This window comes from Protopterus annectens, chromosome 5.part0 (genome assembly GCF_019279795.1).
Source record: "Protopterus annectens isolate FY-2018-M chromosome 5.part0, PAN1.0, whole genome shotgun sequence".
NCBI classification, from domain to species: Eukaryota; Metazoa; Chordata; order Ceratodontiformes; family Protopteridae; genus Protopterus; species Protopterus annectens.
In genome coordinates, this window is record NC_056735.1 from 634,313,091 (window position 1) to 634,337,086 (window position 23,996).

Here is a 23,996-nt window from a genome sequence, read left to right on the forward strand (position 1 = left end):
CTCATCATAAAGCGAATGCAATTGTAACAACAGGAACAATATTGAAAGGTCAATTTTTCTCAAAGACTTATGGCTTTGTGTTTATCACAAAGTCTGCTTTGATCATTGTATAAACGATGTAATTAAAGACTGCAATAAAAATTATTGGTAGTGCTACAAAACATTAACATAGGACAGTCAGATATCATCAAAACAATGTACATGAGTATTATTAGATCCAAAACTGAATTTAGAAACTGTTTATGTTTTCCTTAGAATATATACGGCTAGAGAACACTTAAAGAAAAGATTTTGGACTATGATGAAATGAGTTATTTTCTTTAAATTACAGGCTAACACGTGGTTATCAGATCTCAGCTTACAAGGCAATACATAATCTTTACTTAGGGGACTGTTTAGGTTTAAGAAAGAAAGAAAACAAAGAGCAAGCAAAATTGATGATATTAAGTAAAATCGTGACTAATTGTTTTTTGAATGTGTTCTTCGGAAATGGAATAGCTTTTATACTGGAATTAGAAACTGTAGCAGATTATCACCTTTAAACAGAAAATTAACAAGTGCTATGATAAAGTCTGTTATAAGAGACAATAATGCTACTCAGGCATAATGTATGACTATTTTGTTGTTCTGTGTTGCACTAGATTGACCTGTGAGAATTATTATCATTTATAGATCATCAGTAGTGTGGCTTGCAGGGGCAACTCACTTGCTTACAAGCATTTTGAATGTAAGGATGAAAGTTAGCTTTTATAAAAGGGGTGATTCTAGTCTGAGGTTTATGGACTTGTATAAATACCATCATAAGTTCATACAGAAGTAGTAGGCTAGCTGCCCTTTCAGGCCATTTTAATCCTAGACAATTTTCACCATTATGCCAACTTCCCATCCCTTATGCCAACGTCTCACCCTAAAATAGAAAGAAGACAGGTTCCACTCACATCATTGGATTCAGAGTCCAGCATGATACATTTATCTATCTATCTATCTATCTATCTATCTATCTATCTATCTATCTATCTATCTATCTATCTATCTATCTATCTATCTGTCTGTCTATCTATCTAATCTGATTTAGTCATATAATTCCTTAACCTGTTGATGTTGCTGAGCCACCAGCCCTTTTATAAAGGACTAAAACAGAGTTTTCTCATGTCATCACATTAACAGCTCTCATCAAAATACAATTACTGAAATTATCCTAAAACATTCAAATATTTGTGCAGGGTTACTGCCCCCCACACACACACACACACACACACACACACACACACACACACACACACACACACACACACACACACACACACACACACACACACAGCACCCGTACTTAAACATGACAGCAACACAGAAATGACCAAGTTTTGATAAAATGGCTTTGGGTACAACAAATGTACATGTCCCCATTAAAATACAGTTCATAAGTGTTGTTTGTTCTTCTTTCGGCTTTTCCCGGGTAGGGGTCGCCACAGTGGAACTCCGTTCCGCTAATGATTGGTAGTTGATTTTTACAGTGCCGAGGTGACAGCCCAATGCCCAACCTTCAACAAAGGCACACCCATTTACGCATGTCTTTCGAATGCCACTCGACCGTGGGGAGGACATGCAAACTCCACACAGAAGGTGCTCCAGCCGAGAATCAAATAGGAGAACGTCTTGCTGTGAGGCAATAATGCTAACGCTGCACCACACACACACACACACACACACACACACACACACACACACACACACACACACACACACACACACACACACACACACACATACACACCACCCATACTTAAACATGACAGCATCACAGAAATTACCACATTTTGATAAAATGGCTTTGGGTACAACAAATGTACATGTCCCCATTAAAATATAGTTCATAAGGGTAAAGCATCATAATATATTTTATGATATTTTATTTGTTTGTTTGTTAACCAGGAATGTGGACTGGTCCAAAATATTCTTGTTGCCTACAATCCAGTAGACAATGTAGGCAGTGGAAAAATAAAATATAGTAAAGCAGCAGTAACTTATTCACAAGTTATTAACATCTGGTGAGAAACAAAACATTCAGGACATATTAAAAGTCACAAATGTGTAATTAACACCTTTTGGAAAGTAATCAGGAGTATGACATGTAGCAGCTATGAGGTAATGTAACAAACGTTACGCATAGGTAAGTATGACAGCATCATTAAACACAGAAGAAAAATTATAAGCGAAATGTTGAGAGAATGCAGAAAACCGAAAGTGCTCATATAAGAAAGGGTAATTAATTGGCTTCAAAACATGTATACTCAATTAGAATGCCAGTAATTTTAGTTAGGGAATCCAAGTACAATAGTCTTGGCCTTTGAAGGAATGAAAGTCACTTGTAGAAGTGAGGTAATGGAGAGGTTCATTTCAGAATGGAGTAAGGTAAACTTCTAAGATACAAGGAAAGTCTGCTCCATATTGTTGAGACTTTCTTACAGAATGCATGCTTATTGCCACAGATAGGGCCATATTAGGGTAATGACACCCTTGGTTGTGAGACATTAAGGAGCATTTGCCTGTATTATTTTAAGTTTGTTAACAAAGGTGGGCAATACGACTGGTGATGAAGATAAAAAGTAAAAATAAGTACACGGTTGCCCTTCCTGTTATGGAATGTCCATCCATCCATCCATCCATCCATCCATCCATCCATCCATCCATCTATCCATCTAGCTATCCATCCATTTGTCCATCCATATTGTAGACCAGTTGTCCTCGGGTAGATCATGTTGGTTGTGAAATGAGCACTACAAGACATATTTTCCAATCCCCATCAAGGCTCTGTTAGAGAAGTAAATATCTTCTTTTAACATCAGAAAAATATAGTGAGTACTGAAATTTTCTCTTCTAACATTACTTCACTCCAGAGATGTGTGCATGGGGGTGGGGGGGGTGGGGGCAGCAGCCGTGGTATTAACTCTGAGATTGCTGTACCTCAGAACAAGAGTAAATCTGCTAACTACCACAGTCTAAGTCTTAGTATATATACCCTTTGAAAACAAACAATTGCACTTTTCCAAGACTCAAATTTCTGTTTTTTAGAATTAAAGCAGGAAACATTATTCTTAGCAAAAGTCTCCATCTCATTCTATAGTACTCTTTCTAAACTATTCAGAGGAATAATCTCTCTAAGATATCTTTCTAGTGGGTCATGCTTGTTGTACCTATTTTGTGAGGCAACCATGGGGGTATCACCACTAGATTACTAAAGCACCAAAACTGACATCTGACCTGGAAGAGCAGTGTTACTAATCTTGACTGATTGTAAGGCTTCCAACAGTATCACAAAACATGAAAACAGCTGCACTGTATAGAAACTCATGACCATTCCTGAGTATGTGAACACAGAATAACCACAAAACTCACCGCTTCAGTCTATGATCCATTCATCACATCAGTCTACGATCCATTCATCACATGATCATCATCATCATCATAGTCTACTATAATACCAACAGTACCATTACAGCTGCATCCATTACCTTATCAAACTGTTGAATATCTTTCTCTTTTCAAAAGTGAACATGACCCAAAACACTTGAACTGTTTCACCTGAGGTACCTACTGCTCTTTCACCTTATTAGGAGTGAATCAGTGATTTGCAACTCTGTGTGTGTGTGTGTGTGTGTGTGTGTGTGTGTGTGTGTGTGTGTGTGTGTGTGTGTGTGAGAGAGAGAGAGAGAGAGAGAGAGAGAGAGAGAGAGAGAGAGAGAGAGAGAGAGAAAGAAAGTGAGAAAAAAATATCTTTTTTAATAGTGTATTCAGAAGAGTTGCATTTTGTGAAAAAAATCATTTCAACTAATGAAGGATATATTCCTGTTTGGCAAAGAAACATTTGGGCTATATGTTGTTTTATTATGTAATCCCAAGATAGGTAATTTTAAAATTAGTTTTTAATTTGGCAAGCACGTTCTAGGTCGTCATTTCTCTGCTGGGGTTGAATGCAGTTCTGTGGCTGTGTCAGATACTTGTACATTTCAAGGAGGCTTTTCCATGATAATTTAGCATATCATTTTGACATTCTACATAGCATAACTTGGTCTTAAATAATTTACCTTTGAGCTTATCACATCAAAATCATTTCTGGTCATTGTTAAAATAAGCCTGTAGTACATTTTGTACTAGATGACAAATTGTACCAGCTTGCTTAAGACCATGGTATCAGAATAGTATTCAATGAAGTGACTGAGAATTAAGAATGAGATAATTAATTAATGGAATAAATTATGTCAGCTTCAAAATGTAGCACTGAGGAGCTATAGGGTTACCAAGGATAGATCCAATGTTTTTCACCCCTGCTAACTTTATTATATGTATCATGATGGGAGTTTTAGAACTAGGCTCGTTGGCCTTCTCCAAATATAAGGATAATTAATTCAGAAATTTTGTAAAGAGTAGCTAAAATGCATATTTGTGATGGATGAAGGCACCTCTTAAGAAACACCATTCTCCATTAGAAATTATCTCTGTAACTTGAAAAAGGGCAGCAATAGTGCTGCGACATTTTGAGAAAATAAGCATGGCACAGCAAAACATATTCACTGATGTATTCTAGAAAATGTTTGTTAATAGTTTCATCTGTTTCTTTAATAAGACATTTTAGATCTGATATAGGGCATAAATCAGAAAGGCCATACTATGGAGTAGATCTTGTAGTACTGGGATCAGCTTAGTTGATAAAAAATTATTTCCAGGCATATCTGCATGTGTTAGCAATACAGGTAGCCCTATATGAGCTAACGAAAGAGGCATTTCTAGGTACATTACAGATGCTGAGAAGACCACTTCTGGCAAATGCTAAGGACTGAAGCAATACTGATTTCATGAAACTTAACTATATGCTGATATAAGATTAAGGACAATTCCTGCCATAATATTGAAAACTTTGAATATTTGAAGAAATAAAGAAAATTGTTAGTTTTAAGTAATGATTTGTTGCTACAAAGACTGCCATGGCTAACTTTCCCTTACTCAGTATGAATACCATCTCATGTCCCTCCTGAAAAGAAGTCACTAGCACAGTGAGGCTAACTTGGTCAACTAAAGGTAAACAAATAAATACAATAAATCAATAAGAGTAGGAATATTCTAATGCTTAGTGAAATATTGATGAGGTGTGTCAGTATGTCAGTTGTGTCAATATCAAAAGTGAAACAATAAGAGGAAACCTGGATATGGTTTACTGTTATCTTGGGAGCATTAGCTTTATGCTATCAAGACATTTCTGAACACATTTAAGGACTATAACCTTGAAGAAAAATTTGTAAGTTTTTTATTATTAGGGTAAGGCTGAGCTAGTAATAACTAGTTGTTGATTGTGCAGCAGATAGTTTAAATGAGGCGAAGTAGAGTCTAACATAGAGGTATAAATAAGGAGAGAGAACATTCATCTATGGAGAGAGAGAATCCATGCTTTTATTTAACATAAAATGTTCTTAAATGTGGAATGAATTTTCTTAGGAAGCCATGCAGCTGAAACAGTTCCACATTTCTAAAGTATAACCAAATGCTCCACTGCATGCCTACAGCTAGTGGGATTTGACTTTATTGGCCTGAATGTGCTCATAAAGACATAAAAAGTAAAAAGTCATGGGCATTCAGAACTGATGTAACTGAAATACTGGTATGTCCTTAAAAGGTCATTTACATATATCCTATGGGCTTCCACTACAGTCACTTTAAGTTATTACACATAGAAGACACTAGTTTGTCTGGGTCTTTCTTGCAGTTTTTACTGAATAATTTGGCTATGTGAACTTTTTCCTCTTTGGTTTGGATATTATTAGGGATATTTTGAAGGTACCCTAATGCTTATAGACATCAGGCTTCAGTTTAAGCTCTGTGTTTCTATACTGTAGCAATACAATCCACTTATACTGTACTGACAAGATCAAAAAAGACCAAAACATACATATCTACAAATATTGAGGTTTGTCTTTATTGGCCTTAATATGAAAGACTTAAAAAAGTAAAAAGAAAATAGACATGTAAAAGTTATGTAGCTGTAACAGTGGTCTGTTCATAAGGGGATATTTGTATTGTATATATTCCATGAACTTCCACTACTGTAAGATTAAGATACATGGTCTTTCTTGTAGTTTTTACTGAATAGTTTTCCTGTATTACTTTTTACCATTTGGTTATGATTACTGAGACAAATACATTATTTATTGCAAAAATATGTGATAGGTCATGCAAAAAAAAAAAAAAAAAAAAAAAACTAACCCCCAGCTGGAAGCACAGACAAGCCAAGCCTCTAGGACTAAGTCAGGATCCATGAACAACCCCAGCAAAAGTGGAATACATTTGGTGGTGACTGGAGAGAGGGAGTAGCTGATAGACCTGGCATTGACATTGGCTATTGGGGGTGAGGTCTGGGGGATACAAAAAGAAAAAAAGGCAATATCTTTACACAGATAAACAACAGAGTGAAGCATCACAGACAGCAAACTGAGGCCTTCTTACTCTAATTACAAGGCCTGTAATCACAAGTCTCAGAATTACAAGAACAAAAAAAAAGGAATAACTAAATAAATAAATAAAAAAACAGTGAATGTTGACAAATTCCTGCACCTTGCAGTGTAGATGGTTGTACCTTACATCCTGACCTCTGTCGTGTATATGATTTAACTCCAAGATCACCATACCTTGGATAAATGGAATTGTCCTAGATACAGTGATCTCATATTGTATATTGAGTTCCCATTTTAACTCATTCAGTCTTGTTATTGACCTTAATATGAAAGACTTCAAAAAACTAAAAAGAAAATAGACATGTAAAAGTTATGTAGCTGTAACAGTGGTCTGTTCATAAGGTAGTATTTGTATATATTCCATGGACCTCCACTACTTTAGGGTTAAGATACTTGGTCTTTCTTGTAGTTTTAGCTGAATAGTTTATCTGTATTACTTTTTTACCATTTTGTTATGATTACTAAGACAAATACATTATTTATTGCAAAAATATGTGATATTAGTACACTTAACATTCAGCAGTAGTACCTTAACTCAGGCAAGTATCATGGATATCTTTTTTGCCTACTGTCTGATTCAAGACTACATCCCTTTCTGTGAGACTGGATTTGAGATTCCTTGTTAGTCACAGGCTGAAGGGATCCTCCCTGCTCTATGTACTACAAGCTACTGAAAAGAAGAGTTGGAGTGTGAAATGTTTTACAGCTTTGAAAGCTGTAGGATGCCCAGTGATGTCACACAGACAGTAAGCAGAAGCAAAGTGTTCATTTGATAACTGATGGCTTTAAAACCTGTTAGACATTTCACTGTGACTCACCATTTTTGCATACCAGTGAAATAAACAACAGCTTTCAAATCTGAGAAAATGTTTCTAATGGTATTCTGTGATGGCTGTCATCATACTATAGCATGAGGCTACAGTGCTGAAAGGTGCTTAACATAACTTTGTTCAGTACTGTTCCGATGTAAGAACGGTGCTTAACATAGTTGTCTTTTCCAGAATTCATACATACCTGTGGCACTCCATACACTACATAATCATTGTCCATTACATCACAAAACTAATTGATTACTAGTTACAGGCACTGTTAATCAGTTGCTCACAACAGTCTTTTACAAACTTGTACAGTATGCAGATCCTCCCAATTCCTTCAAACTTATAATAAGTAACATCTCATATCAATTTAGATCAAACAGTGAAAACAGGATAACTCTGAAAAGATCCCACTTCAGTGTAACAATAGGTGAAACAGCCATTTCTAACCTGCACTCACCCCATTTGAATAATCTAATATCAATGACATGACATCATTAAACACCTGAAACTTTCCAAATGATACCCAAGGATCAGATTCCCATTGACTATAATGAATGTAAGTATTGTTGTTTCAAGGTTGCTCTATGAAATGCAATTCATTTTCAGGGTAATCATAATAATAAACTATCAAACTGAATATTTGTTTTGCCACTGCAAGGTGTCTATTCACAGAACAGCTTTTTATCAGGAAAATTGCACATTTTTGACACAGTTTAAATATTGTCAAATTTATTGCACCTATTGTGCGCATTTCTGTACATATTATGTGCCTGTTTTGCATTGTATGTTTCATACAATTTTTGTACTTTGATCTTGCCTTGCATTTAGTTCTTATGGCTTGTTTTAAATGTAATAGATTTGGTTGTATTGCAATTTCAACTGAAACCCAGATCATAGCTGAAAAGAACCCTTGGACCAGTGCCCTCACATCATTAATAAATGGATAAATACCCACATGTGTGTAAAAATTGTTAGATGTGATAAAAGGTATGTAACAGTGGGGGAGGGGCTGGCTAATGAGAAAAGGTCCATCACCTGATTTTCAGTAAGGTTGGTCAGTCAAACAGGAGGCATTTGTGCTAGTCAGAAAGAAAATAATGCACTATTTAAGCCAATCTGGTGGCATAGAAGGATAAAAGTCTGATTAGGGTCCAGCTGACCTGTATTTGATTAGCAGCTTGAGTGACTGATGGAGTGGCAGGAATAGAATGGGAGTGCCAATCCAAGGTATGAGGGCACTCATTGATACACTCCCTAAGGGGTGGCATGGTCCAAAGATGGGAACTGCCCGCAGATGCAATCAACAAACACAGTGGGTGGAGAAAAGGGGTGCATAGGTCATGCAAAAAAAAGAAAAAACTAACCTCCAGTTGTAAGTACAGACAAGCCAAGCCTCTAGGACTAAGTCAGGATCCATGAACACCCCCAGCAAAAATGAAATAAGTCCAGGGGTGACTGGAGAGATGGAGTAGCTGATAGACCTGGCATTGACATTAGCTATTGGGGGTAAGGTCTGGGGGATACAAAAAGAAAAAAAGGCAATATTTTTACACAGATAAACAACAGAGTGAAGCATCACAGACAACAAACTGAGAGTCAATATTAGATCAGCGAATGCTTAAAAGAGCGAACTCTGATTGATCGAACTTATGTAAGCGAAAGCTTAAAATATTGAAGCAACAGAAACACGAATTTTTTCCTAGAGAAAGAATTCGGTTGTCTGTTTCTGTTGCTTTGGTATTTTCGGTGCTGTGGTGGAAAGTTACTGGTCAGGTTCAGGTAAGTGTGCGATTGTGTGGATGTGAGTGTTAGGGAGGGTTAGGGGAGTTAGGGTTAGAGCACGGGCTAGGTATGTGTGCGATAGTGTGGACGTGAGGGTTAAGTTTTGGGTTAAGATAAGTGGATAGTTAGTGGTGTGTGTATAGTGTAGTGTAGGGTTAGGTGTCAGATTTTAGGTGTATGTGTGTGGATTGCTGTTTGTTTGTTGTGCTTGTGTTGTGTGTATGTGTTTTGGAACAGCAATTTTTTTCCCCTAAGAAAAAAATCGCTGTTCTGACAGTTTGAGATTGTAAGCTTTTGCTTACATAATTTCGATCAATCAGCATTCACTTTTTAAGCGTTCGCTGATCTAATATAGACCCGGTGGATACAAAAAGAAAAAAAGGCAATATTTTTACACAGATAAACAACACAGAGTGAAGCATCACAGACAGCAAACTGAGGCCTTCTTACTCTAATTACAAGGCCTGTAATCACAAGTCTCAGAATTACAAGAACAAAAAAAGGAATAACTAAATAAATAAATAAAACAACAGTGAATGTTGACAAACTCCTGCACCTTGCAATGTAGATGGCTGTACCTCACACCCTGACCTCTGTCATGTATATGATTTAACTCCAACATCACCCTACCTTGGAGAAATGGAATTGTCTTAGATACAGTGATCTCATATTTCATATTGAGTTCCCATTTTAACTCATTCCGTCTTATTATTCCATGACTTGGCATTTATAAGTCTTGGAATTTAAAACTCTTACACAAACTGATCAAGATAAAAGGAGATTGTGTGCTGCATTAGCACAAACACACCATGCTAACTAGTTTGGCTGAAGTTTTTTTTTTTTTTGTTTTAAACAGAATTTTTGTCTATCAGAAAATGGCAACACATTGCAAAATAGAGGGATAAAACCATATCAGTGACCCGAAAGACACGAGTTTTACTGGCAGCTTGGGTGTAGAAGCAGGAGGGAGGTGATGGTGGGAGTGAGAAGCTAAAATCAGCTGTCTATCTTTGGTTGGAGGTAAGTGGTCTGATTCAATGCAGTAATGATTCATACCAGCAGTGTTGGTGTCAGCATGCAGCACTATAGATTGGCTCATAACTGCATTACATGTCACCAAGGGTCAGGCCATGTGTACATAATATGATTGCATACAAACAGTGATTGAGGATGTCAAAGCTATTGTATGGAAAGAAGTAGCTAGAGAGAGTGGCCCATCACACAAATGACAACCTGCCTGGCACCCAACTCTCATCTCTAAAATGGTACAAATCGGCTCATAGGGCTCTCACCTTGGTCGGGGAACAAAATGGTGCACAGAGCTGTCACATTGGCTGGGAAATGAATGGATCAATGTGGTAATGTGAAGGCCTGACATCAGGGGTAGTGAGGGTCAAGAAAACAAAGCAAATGGCAGCTGAATATTATAGAACACCCTCCCGTTAGTTCAGATGCATCACTTTCCATTCACCAACTGGTCAGTCATGTTTGTAGTAGCAACAGAGATGGCATCTTTTTCTTTACTGCATTTTGTTTAAATACTGTACAGTATAGTATAATCAGCAATCAATTTAGATCACATTTCTGTTGGCTATACGTAGATGGAGGTCTGCATAATGCCCATAAAGGCAGAGAGTATTAGAGATTAGGCAGCCCACCAAAATTATTTTAACTGTCTCAGAAAGAATTGTCGGGTAACTCAGGGTTCCCTCAGGCAACTGCAGTCTAATCATAAAGAGTATCCATTTGCAGATTTGTTCCCAGTTGCACATCAGTCAATACACTGACTGGTCTTAGAGATTTGATATCCCTTCCTTTGTCATGCCACATTCCATCTGTATGCTAATGAGGAGAGCACCCTCAGATGCTTACTTATGGCAGAGTGAATCAGATGTGAAAGGAGGACTCTGTAACGCATCCCAGACCATTGCGTGACCAGCAGGGATCAGATAAAATTCCGTATTCCATATCCTAATATGCTAGTATAATTTAAGATGACTAGGGGTACTCCCTGCCTTGCTGTATTTTCGTTCAGTGTTGTGCAGTACAGGACATATTGATACTTATTCAGATCAAAGTTTGCTTGATTTAAGGGGTGAAGGGCGCATAGTGCCCCAGGCAGCTACAGGACTACTAGAAATGTTCTACAACTTCCTTTTTCTGCTTACTGACTCATGACTGGGATTTGGAGTAGCAGGTAAAGGTTGGCTTTGTCTGAAAAATGTTTAAGTTGAGTGACACAATGAAGCTGAGATTCTATAGAAGAGAATAGTTTAGGAGTTATTGCATAATATAATATTATTTAACAGTTATGAGCCTCATAATGGAGGAGAATAAATAGAAAACTGCTCACAGTGTAGTCACTCTTTAGTAGGATACATCCTTTTTACTTCATTATTGCAGACACTAATATGTTAAGGAGTCTAGAGAAAGACGGGTTAGCTGACATTTGAAAGAACTTTAATAATTAATGGAATAAATCATTAGTATGACATAATGCAAGTAGGAGAAAATCTTAACGGTTAAGGATGTCGAAGGACAATTTTTACAAAAATGAATTATTACACATTCATAGCACATGACAGGTTTTAGAAAGTATGGTACAATGATGGTAACTTAATCCCTACAGGATAGAAATTTTTACCTAACCTCCATCTGGATGGAGATGATTACGAAGACAATTATTGTACTAGTACAATATTTTATAACAGCACAGGTAAGATGCCATGTAAGATCATTTTCAAAATGCAGCTTGATATGCAAAATCACACCTGCAATAAAACAATCAAAATTAAAAAAAAAAGGCATAAACCATTACGTTATCACAGATAAGAGACTATTGGAAAACCTTGGTACAGACTGACGTACAAATCCATGCAGTGGCAATAGCTATTATGTTGTGGAAGGCAATGGAAATAAACACATAATGCCATTTCAATAAATGTCACAGATGGTAATAATGCAGTAGTTACAAATAACCCAAATGATAATGTATTGATCTATAACCTACAGAAATATCAATTTAGCATAAAAGGAAAATAGAGATGTACAAACCTCTGCTCAACTGCCTTACTCATAATTTTATGTGCACTGGTAACTGTCTTTAATTATCTAGTAGCTTAACACTAACCCGCTCTTCCCATTTCATACTCATTTAGACCAGAATTGATGGGACAATCACTTTATAAGTTACTCAGCTTTCAAATAAAGTAAGTAACAAACCTTTTATTAATCTAGGACCTTGCTTTATGTGGTAAACCTTTCCCAGAATCAAGGAATAGTCAGGAGCTAAATGTTTTCAAATGAAAACTGTTGAGTTAGTTAATCCAAACACCATACCGATACTTGTTTTAGCGAACTGGATTAAGTCTTTTTTCATTAATTGTCTCTCTCTTTCTTTCTCTCTGTCTCTCTCTTATTCTGTTCATTACTTCTTGATGCTGATAAATGTATGATTAATTTTCTATAAGACAAAATCCTTCCCTGTCCTCTTCTATTTTTCTTTGTCTTTCCAAATCACACCAGTGTCACACCATTACTTATTGCACCTTATAATGCCTTCATTCTTAATACTTTTGCATACATAAAGAAAATATGCTAATGATTGTCTTATAAACTGTTGAAACATTCTGCTTACTGTCACTACAAGCATAGCAGGTGTATTGCCTAGAACATAGGATAGTCTTTTACATGTCCCTTTTATCTATCTTTAGCTTCATAGGGTACACAAAAATAGGTTATTATAAGGTTACAGGGCACAGCTGTGATGTATGTATGAACTGTGTCACATTCAGGTGTGGATAATGCACTGTTTATTCATTACTGGTGTGGTTTAGTCACAATAGCAAATCCCAAATGATTAAACAAAGCCAGACATTCACACACAGTGTGATCAAGAAAGCCTCCGTGGATGGCCTAAGAATGTAATGAGCATGTGCATAGCAATGTACATGACTACATTTGCAAAGTATATCATTTTTGCACAGTTACTGCCAGTTTGCATTCAGTAATTTTCCTTTTTTTAGATATAGCACACACCCACAAATGTCTTTGGCAATATGATAACTTTGAGAAATCCAACCACAAATATATATGGTCATCAGCAAACAAGTACATGTAAGACGTTTACTGTTTAAAATGTTAGTCGTATGGAAAAAAATGGTGGGAGCGTCAGAGTCAAGATGCTGAACTGAAGGCAGCACTTTTTTAGAGCTCTGCATTTTTTATACACTTGAAAAATAAATATAAAATTATAAATTCTTTCCAGTCAGCTTCATTATATCACAGACTAACTGATTTAAAAAAATAGTGAAGATTTATCAATATTTTCCTGTCAAACTTACCTTGGAGAAACTCCCGGGAAGAAAAAAGAGTAACAAGTACTTCCAAATACTTATATTCAAACTCTTCCTTGAAAAAAGACTTGCCAGACGTTATGGCTTCTTTAGAAGAACTCTCTCTCCGAGAATGGACGGATTTCAAGAACATTTAGAAAACCTGAAAGAAAATAGCTTCATTCAAATAAATATCTTAAAGGAAATTAAGCAGCAACAAACACAAAATCTCTGATGTAGGAACCATTCTAAGTGATATGGATGGCAGACTAAAGGAGGAAAAATACATACAGAGTTTCTTCTTAAACAAAACAGTTACAAAATAAGTTAGACGGCAGAGAAAAGAGAACAGAGAGAAAAGGTGCAGCATCAGAAAATCTGGTTTACTCAAGAAAACTGAAGGAGTAGACATTATTGTCTTCTGATCTTTCTGGATTCCTACATTTCTTAACTTACAAGAACTTTCGTATTGCATTAAAAGATCACATCATTTAACAGGTGATCCAGTGTCTACTAATCCTTTCTCCAAACCAAAATCTAGTGTCGTTTTTTTAAATAATTTCTAGACAAAGAATTAGCACTGAAAACTGTTTGGGCTACAGACCCTTTAAAATTTGGGTAGCCCACCATTACATGTCATAATGATTATTCTACTAATATAATTGACAAAATGAAAAAGTGCTGGCCATGCATTAAATTAATGAAACAAAACAAAATTTAAGCACAGACTATTTAGCCAGCAAGAATAAGAATTCATTACCAGAATTAAGCCAGAATCTTTAACACCATTGAATAAGCTACATCCTTTATAAAGAACAGCAACACCATTTTCAAAACTGAAGATATACACTGGGCTTTTCCTTCTCTTAAAAGATCTCCTGGAGTGCCAGCATGGTCTGACTCCAAGAAGAAAAAGCAAACAAACTGATAAATGTACAGATCTTTCATCATATTCCTCTAAGAACTTGCAAAACTAGTGACTGGATAGCAGTTAAATTCAATATGATGAGAACATCATTCAAACAGCATGATACTGGCTTTTCCATAAAATGTTCTCAGATGTTAAATAAGTAGCTGTCCAATTTTTAAGTAGTCAAACTGTATTAGCAATCTAAACGTAACAAACATTATGCTTCACATATATATTGCTCTATATCATGTAACCTAAACAAAGTTACATAAATTATTCAATTCCTATCCTCTTTTTTAAACAAGAAATATATTTATTAAACCATCATTTAGGGCATAAGCAATCATATATTTATATAAATGAAAACAAACCACACTGACATAATCCTAGTTGCAAGCATTTTCCATCACAAACCATACCGACACACTCCCAGTTACAAACATTATACATCACTTACAGTGTACACAATCGTTTTCAGTCAAACATTCCATAGCTCATTGAAGTTCTGCCTTATTTTAAACCTCATTCCTTCCCTGTATGTATTGTTCCCACAATATCCATTTTTTTCCTATGTAGTTTGCTCCTACCTATTTCTAAAGATCCCAGTTCCAGTTGTTTTATCTCTGTTAACTGTCTTCACTATTTTTAATATGGTTGGTTTAGATTTTGATTTCCATTTCCTATTAATTGCTTTTTTGGTGACCACCATAATTAATAAATAATGTTGTCTGTTTATTTCATCTTCAATTATTTCATAGCCACACAGATAAAAACATATTGCAATTTGATGCTTTTCTCATTTAATTTTATTACTCTCCCCTTTCACCATTTAACATTTAGAAACACGTGCCAAAAATGCATGACAATCTTCTTCTTTCGGCTTTTTCCCGGTTAGGGGTTGCCACAGTGGATCACCTGTCCACTCATGATTGGCAGTGGAGTTTTATGGTGTTGAGTTGCCAGCCCTGCGCCCAACCTTCCACAGAAGGCACACACATGTACGCACTCACACTTAGGGCCAATTTTTTAGAGTGTCCAATCCACCTACAGCATGTCTTTGGGATGTGGGAGGAAACCGGAGCACCCAGAGGAAACCCACATGACCACAGGGAGGACATGCAGACTCCGCACAGAAAGCACCCCAGCTGAGAATCGAACCGGAGAACCTCTTGCTGTGAGGCGGCAATGCTAACCACTGCACCACCATGGCTACCCTAAAATTCATGACAATATACAGCTTTATTCTAATATCAAATATATATTAACATTTATGCTATTTGAAACATATTTTACAGCTGCACCTGTTTGATTTAGTTGCTACAATATCTTTGTTAACAATGGACTCATGTAATGTGGGCATGGAGTTTATGGGATCTCTAACTTTTAAGTGTATAATCTTTCATTTATTTTATGTCATTTAAATGTTATTTATGCTATAAATTACAATATAGAAATACTTGAGAGATCAACTAGTTAAGGTACAGAACAGAGTATAGGAAAGTGTGCATTATTTTATTAGGCAAGACATTCCATTCTTAAATGTTTTATTATTGGTAATATTGTATACTTAATGTAGCATACACTGGTATACTTTAAAACTTGTATGGTGTTTTCATGATAATGGATAGACAGAATTATTTTTTTATTAAAATGTCAAAACAGTGTCATGACATAAAAGAAGTGTTAAGTAGATGTTTTTAGAGGAATGCAAGATAGAAGACCTTTGATGAAGATTGTGGATTTTGATAGACACTGTGGTTGTGAAGTGGGGGAAATAAAGTTTTGGCTGGAGAGAAGAAAGCTCTAGTTTGCTTGACATTAGATGTGCTTTGAATAATTGTATTCTTTAAAACTGATATTTTCAAATTTTGAGTTGCTTGAATTTCAGAATTGATCTGTTGCAGCTAAGAATTAGTGCTATAAATCATGTGAAGAAAGATGTTTTAAGAATTGAAAGAGGGAAGACAAACAGGAAAAGAAGGCTGAGAGACTGAAGTGGAAGGAAGAGAGTAGAAAGAGACCAAAAAAGAAGAAAGGGTGAAGAGAAATTAGAGGCAGAGAAAAAGATAATAAGAGAATGAAAAGGAATGAGAGTGAAAAATGGAGAAGAAGTCGAGAGAGCGAGAGAGAGAGAGAGAGCAAGGAAAGTAGAAAGAACATGCGTCAGAAGGAGAAAGCTGAGGGATGAAGGGTCAATGGTAAAGGGAAAGAGATAAAGGTAAAAAAGAAATAGATATGACCATATCTGTAAACAGTGTATGCAAAATGGATGAGGAGGACAGGAACTGATACAGAAGCTCTGAATTGGAATAACTTTTTTCACACAATGTTTAACAAAATAAAAGATTTCTGGAGCAATATACAGAAAGTGTTCAGTTTATAACTAGTATTATGCAAGAACAAGATAAAGGTTAACTTTAAGCAGTTTTCTAACCTTTTCCCTGATATTTCCACTTTATAAGCTGAACACTAAATGGCAATTCTCTCCAAAATATGTAGCACTATATAAGAGGGATAAATTTGAATGGGGAAGGGGTGAGAAGGATAGATAAAGAAGAGTAAGTTCTGGCAGAAGTGTAACAATGACAAAAGAAGGAAGTAAGGAAGAAATGAAGTGAATGAAATGAGGAGGAGAAGAAAATAAAAGGTAAACGTACAAATATAGACAAACTATTTGGTAAAATTGTTTATATTTACTCATATATACTAAGGTTTATTCTTTTTATATAGAAAAAAGTTATACAGAACTCTTTAAGTACTTTTGTGTCTACCCTTCCAAATAATTTTTATTTGGATATATTTTAGAAGAAATATATTTTATAATATAGTAAGACAATTTTTATTCATTTATTTCAAATATTAAAGAACTAGATCATTTGGGTCTATGTTACAAGACCAGATGTATTCTTTCGAATGCGTCTTGGTCGAACATAAAAGGCAGAAAATGGAAAATAACGAAGTGGCTGTTAAGCGAATTCTTTCCCTGGGAAAGAATTCACTTGGCCGCTTTGGTACTTTGTCATTTTCGGCACTGTAATGCGGTCTTGGAGTTGGTATAATTAAGTAGGGGGGTATGGGGGGGGCGAAGCCCCCACTTAATGAAATGTTAAAAATAGTTATTTATGTATTTATTTATTTATTTTGTTGGAACAGCGATTTTTTTCCCTTGGAAAAAAAAATCACTGTTCTGACACTTCGACATTGTAAGCTTTCATTTACATAGGGTCAATTAATCATCGTTCACTTTTTTAAGTGTTCGGTTATCTAATATAGACCCGATCATTTGATATAGAAAAATGTGTGATGGAAGAAAGAGGGAAGAGAAAATGAATGAAGGAAGGGGAGGGTGAGGAGAGGAAAGAAAGGAAAAGGAATGAAAAAGAAAAAGGGAGGAAAATGTAATTTAGTCCTACACAAAGATACAAGAGTATAATATTAAAAATTTTTGTTTCAAGAGGAAATTACTATTAACTACAGGTCTTTCATCCCATCTGTTTTACATTCTTTATATTTTTTGGGGAGGGTTATTGCTCTGTTCGAGAAAGTTAGTCTACTGGATTAGTTATTTGTAGAGTGGGAATTTAGTTTAATTACATGAGTGTTGTTATAGTTGGGTTTTATTATTTCATTACATATTTCTACTTACAAAATTTGGCATGTCAGAAAAATCCTCCTGTTTCATCATTACTACCTTATTGCCGGTCTTTTTTATTATAATAATTAATAGATTTGTATATGATATCTTATAAAAATATCTTAATGCAAACAATGAACATATAGCTTTACTCTAGGAAACTCAGACCTGTTGCTCTCCTACTTTGGACACAATAGAAGAGTCTTCATGTGTTCTGTTCAAGCAGCTTTATTTTATACAAACACATCACTATAGAAGTTTACTGACTTTAACTTAAGTAACTTATATATAAACTAATAACTGTGATCACGCATGCTCTCTCTCTTCCTGCCCTTACAAAATGGCACTAGGGAGTGCATGTGTCTGGAATTTATACGTGCATGTATAGCCTTCACATGCTTCTTAAAGATATAGCACACTTCACTTGTATTCTGATCTACATGCTCCCTTTTTGAGAAATAGGTCATACAATGCTAGGAGTCTATTTAGCATGCAGAAATCACAGGTAATTCTTTGTCATGCATTACACAATACTATATATATATATATATATATATATATATATATATATATATATATATATATATATATATATAGCAACTGGAACTGTCTCTGCAAAACATTTCTGGAATGGAATCAGAATTTTGAACACATGCGAGTATGGAAATAGTGTCTGATTCACTCTTAGATTTGAAGTCTGCATCACAGAAACAATGTTGTGATGGTGATGATTCTGATACAGGAAGAAGCTGTCTACAGTTCTTCCTATATTTCACACCCTTGGAGTCTACCAGGTAGGATTTTGGCTTGGCACAGATGCCTGTAATCTGTCCAATTTGATCACAACATTTCGTTTTCTGGAATCATACCGTCTCTCCTTCCCTCAATGGACGAAGTAATCTGCTCGATCTGTCATAACTAGATTTCTGGATATTTAGCTTCTTAACCAATTGAGCATTGATGATTTTATTGTTCTTAGGTTTAGGCTTCAGTAAACTAGAAGTAATGGATAGTGTAGTTCTAGTTTGCCTGGAAAGTAGTCTTTGAGCAGGTAAGCCAAGAATATTGTCACGGGGTATGTTTCTGAAATTAAGCAAATTCAAGAACACCGGTATTGTCGCCCTTTGACTTTTTAAGTAACTGCTTTGCAATCTGTACTGCATGTTCAGCTAGACCATTTGACTGAGAACATTCAGGACTGCTAGTGACATGAACAAAGTCCCATTCTTTTGCAAGTTTCTGAAACAACTGGCTAGTAAATTGAGTCCCATTGTCAGAAAGAACTTTGTGTAGACTACCATGAACTGAGAAATTACGTTTCAACTTAACAATAACAGCAGTGGATGTTAGGTTAGGAAGTAGATCAATCTCAAACCATTTCAAATAAGAGTCTACCAAAATCAAGTTGTGTTGATCGTTCCACTCAAAGACATCAGCTGCAACTGTTGACCAAGGTAGTTCAGGAATTGGACTTAGCTGAAGTGGTTCTCTTTGCAAATGGGGTCTAGTGCTATTGCATACTGAACAAGAAGAATGTACTTTATCAATGTCTTTTGGTAAAATACTAATTCTCTTACTCTTTTGTTAGTGGATGCGGATCCTGGGTGACCATGATGCAAAATCTGGATATATTCTTGTTGTAAGGAAACAGGAACAACAGTATCAGGACCTTTGAAAATAATGCCATCTTCCATCAACAATTCATCTCTATAAGGAAAATAGGTTTGCACTTCAGGTGATACACTAGATTGCTTTGATGGCCATCCAGCATTAATGTAGTGATTGAGCTTCTGCAAAACTGGATCAGTCTGAGTATGATCTCAAAACTCATCAAGTCTAGTTGTAGAAAAATGATGCACTGCCATCACATCAAAGTCAAAATTCTCTGCGTCAAGCTGTTCTGTCATATTTCTTGGCAATCTGCACAATCTGGATAAGGTATCAGCCAGATAAAGTAATTTTCCTTTTGAGTAGACCATTTTGAAATTTTATTTTTGTAATTTGAGCACCATTCTTTGTAATCTTGCTGGAGTGGAATGCATAGGCTTTTTTAGAACAGTAACTAGAGGCTGGTGGTCAGTTTCAATCTGAATAGCTTGACCATAAATATAATCATGAAATTTAGAACATGCAAATACTATTGCCAAAAGTTCCTTCTCAATCTGAGCATAATGCATCTCAGTTTGGGTTAGCATTCTAGATGCATAGGCTACTGTTCTGCCCTCGTGAAGTATAACTGTACCAAGACCAAATTTTGAACCATCACAGGAAAGAGTAACTAGTTTGTTTACATCATAGTATCTTAAGGTAAGTGAGGTGGCAATTTTCTGCTTAAGGTTTTCAAATGCCTTATGGTGCTGTTCAACCATGACCATGCAACATGTTTGTGCATTAGCTCTCTTAAAGGTGCTGACAACTCACTGACATCTGATATAAACTTACCTAAATAGTTGACCATGGCTAGAAAACATTATAGAGCTTGTACATTATCTGGTGCTGACATTTCAAGAATAGCTGGCTGCTTGGTCAGGTCTGGTCTCAAACCTGTACTTGTGAACAAATGACCTACATATGTAACTTCTGTAAGTCTAAATTTGCACTTCAGAGGACTGAGCTTCAAGTTTACTTCACATGCTCTATCTAGAACTTTCTTGAGGTTTCTGTCATGCTCTGCTTTACCATTGCCTCCAACCAACAAATCATCTACTATTATGGCACAAAGATAACTCAAAAAACTTATGAAGGCTGCAACCTCTTCAACTGTACTCATTGGATGATATGGTCTCTTTAATGCTTTGTTCAGATCTCTTGGGTCAATACATATTCTCATTTCACCTGAGCCTTTTTTCTGAGCTGCTACCATGGACGACACTACTATTTGGTTCTGTGACTGGACAAATCACACCTTGCTGCACCATTTTATTCATCTGAGTCTTAACTTTATCCTGCATAGCTATTGGAACTCTTCTTGCTGGTCTGACTACTGGAGTGACCTCAAGGTCTAACTTCATGGAATAGGCAACTGGAAGTTTGTCTAACTTGTCATCAAAAACATCAGCATACTCTGAGAAAATGGCTTCAGAAAAATTAGAACTCGGAAATGAACTTACATGATGGACTTCTTTAGCAAAAAAGAGCAGATTCATTCTTAAACTATCTTTGAGACCCAATAAAGATTGTACTGGTCTTCGGACTGCATAGAATAACTAGTTGTAACAGATCTTGCCAAATAACATGAAAGCATCACTGAAGCTTCAGTTTGAATTTTTTCACCTCCACAAGCAGCTGGATACATTGAGTTGTTCATCAGTTCTCACTTTAGCAAATGTGTCTGCTAATATAACATTACACTTTGAACCAGTGTCTACTGTAAGCTCTGTGGATTTTCCATTAATCCGGAACACTTTGCTTCTTGTTAATAAATTCACTGCATCAACTCTTTCATCAAGCACTGATAGACCATCTACAGAGAAAGCTATCTGCTTCGGCTCTGCTTGATCAACTTGCTTCTTTGTGTGACCTTTCTTTACAATTGTGTGAGGCTTACTTGATTTACAAAACTTTTGGAAATGGTTCCATTTTTTGCACTTGTAACATTGCTGACCAAATGCAAAGCATTTCTCTCTTTTAGACTCATGATTTGTACCACAATTCTGACAGTTAATAATAAAGCTAGATTTGGGTTTTGCTGATTCATGCTTGTACTGCACTGAGCATGACTGTGCTTCTTTCTTAGAACTTACTGGAAAGCTACATGTCTTCCCTGGAAACCTCCTAGCTGCCCTGGGCCTACTTATGTTTGCAGTGTGTTGCATACTATCTACATTTGCTAACTGAAACCATGCTCTTGTCATTCGCAAGCATACTTGTGTGTTTTTACATCACCTCATGGATTTGACAAATCTCTATGGCTTTGCTCAATGTTAAATCACTGTTACGTAGCAAAATCTTTCTTACAGCAGCACTGTTAATACCACACACAAGCCTGTCCTTTATCAGCTCATTTTTTTAAGTCACCAAATGGATACATTTTAGCTTTATTTCTCAGGTCAGTTAAATAAACTGGAAATGTTTCACTTGGTCTCTGATCTCTTGTGTAAAACAAATGCCTCTCTAATATAATATTTGTCTGGGGGTTACACATTTCTCTGAACTTGCACTTCAAACACTCAAGAGTCTTCTCTTGATTCATTCTGTACAACAATATAACATTTTTCACCTTCTCCTTCATATACTGCAGGTGCATACACAAATGAATGGTCCCTTTCTATTGCCTGTGACCCTGCTAGGTTTAGCAAAATGAATGCCCTGGTGCATGCATCTCTATCTGCATAAGCTGCTTGTATAAAAATATTGTACTCTTGCTCAAATATTCTCAAATTCTCTGCAATATTCTTATCAAATACAAGTGTTAGGAGCTTTCAAAATCCATCTGCCATATTAACACATACTAGTGAAGGGTTTTGCAAATAAGCACAAACATACACTCATGCACATATGCCAGAAACTTATGCCAGGATTTGTAATTTTCTCCAGTGCCTTTTTGCTTCTGAATTTATACCTTTTGTGCTCTTCAAAATAATGCTAATGAACAATTTCATAGTACCTTTGAATAACTGGACTTTGCAAAATAAACTTCTTGGGCACTTTAACACTCTTGTAATATTGTTTTGCAATGCTAAAGTCATTTATCATCATTTTGCTAAAGTCATTTATCATCATTTCAAGAAATATCTCAAACAACTTTACAACACAAATGAAATAAACTCTTGGGCACTGTAATACTCTTTGTGATGCCTGTGCACTGGCCCAGCAACCAAGGAGCCTCAATCCTCACCACTAACACCAGTGAGGGGTGTCCATATAAGGAAAGGATAATAAATACACACATAGTAAAGTACAATTTCCCTTAAGAGTACACAGAAATCACAGTCAGTCTGGGGCTGGTTTCTCCCTTTCTTTCCAGGTCCCCAACAAGACTCCCCACTGGCACAGCTATAGGGTCCAGATCTCAGCCAGCTGGCCAAGCTAAAACCTCCAGCACCATCTCTGTCCAACCAGTGCTTTGCATCCCTGCCCAAGTAGCTGACACACACACACTTTGAGATAAGAGTTTATACAACCACACAGACACTCCTGAGGAAGGCTAGCACAGGTTCTCCAGCTGTGCCCATTTTACCCAGACTATACTGTAGAAATCACTGCCACCACCCAGCTAATATTTATCAGCTACTCAAAGACCCTTATGAAAGGGTGCCCAGTTATACTGTGTAATATTATTATCCAAATGGTAAGCGTGAATGACTAGTCAAGACTTATTTGGAGTGACTTTGTAGTGTATCACTATATAGATGCAATGTACTCTTAGAGCTTAAATTATCTTTACACAAAACAGCCACAGTTGAAAGGTTTAAAAGGATTTAATAATAAATAATAAAAACACAAGACAATAGTTCTTACTACACAGTGCTAGTCAAGAGTTCAGAGATCACAGAGAAATACTTAAAATAATACAGCAGAAAAGTTCTGACATCACAGAAAAACAAACTAGTCTAATCTTCCTATTTCCTAGCTATTTCTAAGAGAAAACACAGTTCTAAAATCCTACTTACATATAGACACAGGCAGAGTGGTGAGATGGATGTTCTCAAGACAAATGCTCAAATGCTCTTCTTCTTTCTGTCCTTAAATTGATAACACAGTACCACTGATTCATTTCAGATTACATCATTTCTTTCTGGTTCCCAGGCTAACAGACTCTCAGAGGTTAATAGCCCTTTTGATCTTGCAGCTGGTCAGGAATCAGAGCAATAAAATAAATTATACATGCAAATTCTAGCCATTAACTCTGGCCTCAAAACAATAGGCAAACTGCCTTTATCTACACATCTTGGCTCCAAGTTTTGACATCAAAGAATTGACTTATCGGCTTGGTTACAGCAGAGTGTACTGTTGTTATATTTTTGCAGTTCCACATTTAAAACCATTTTTTCCCATTTAAGACAACACACCTGT

The 23,996-nt window shown here is 36.1% G+C and overlaps 1 protein-coding gene across 2 annotated transcripts in view; it reads right to left on the bottom strand.

The window, feature by feature from the left end:
- P2RY8 (P2Y receptor family member 8) overlaps positions 1 to 23,996 on the bottom strand; it is a 532,049-nt gene that overhangs the window by 298,304 nt on the left and 209,749 nt on the right. For both annotated transcript variants that reach the window (XM_044072480.1, XM_044072479.1), the window contains exon 2: positions 13,447 to 13,600. The gene's annotated coding sequence lies outside the window, so the exon portion shown is untranslated. The remainder of the gene's footprint in view (positions 1 to 13,446; positions 13,601 to 23,996) is intronic.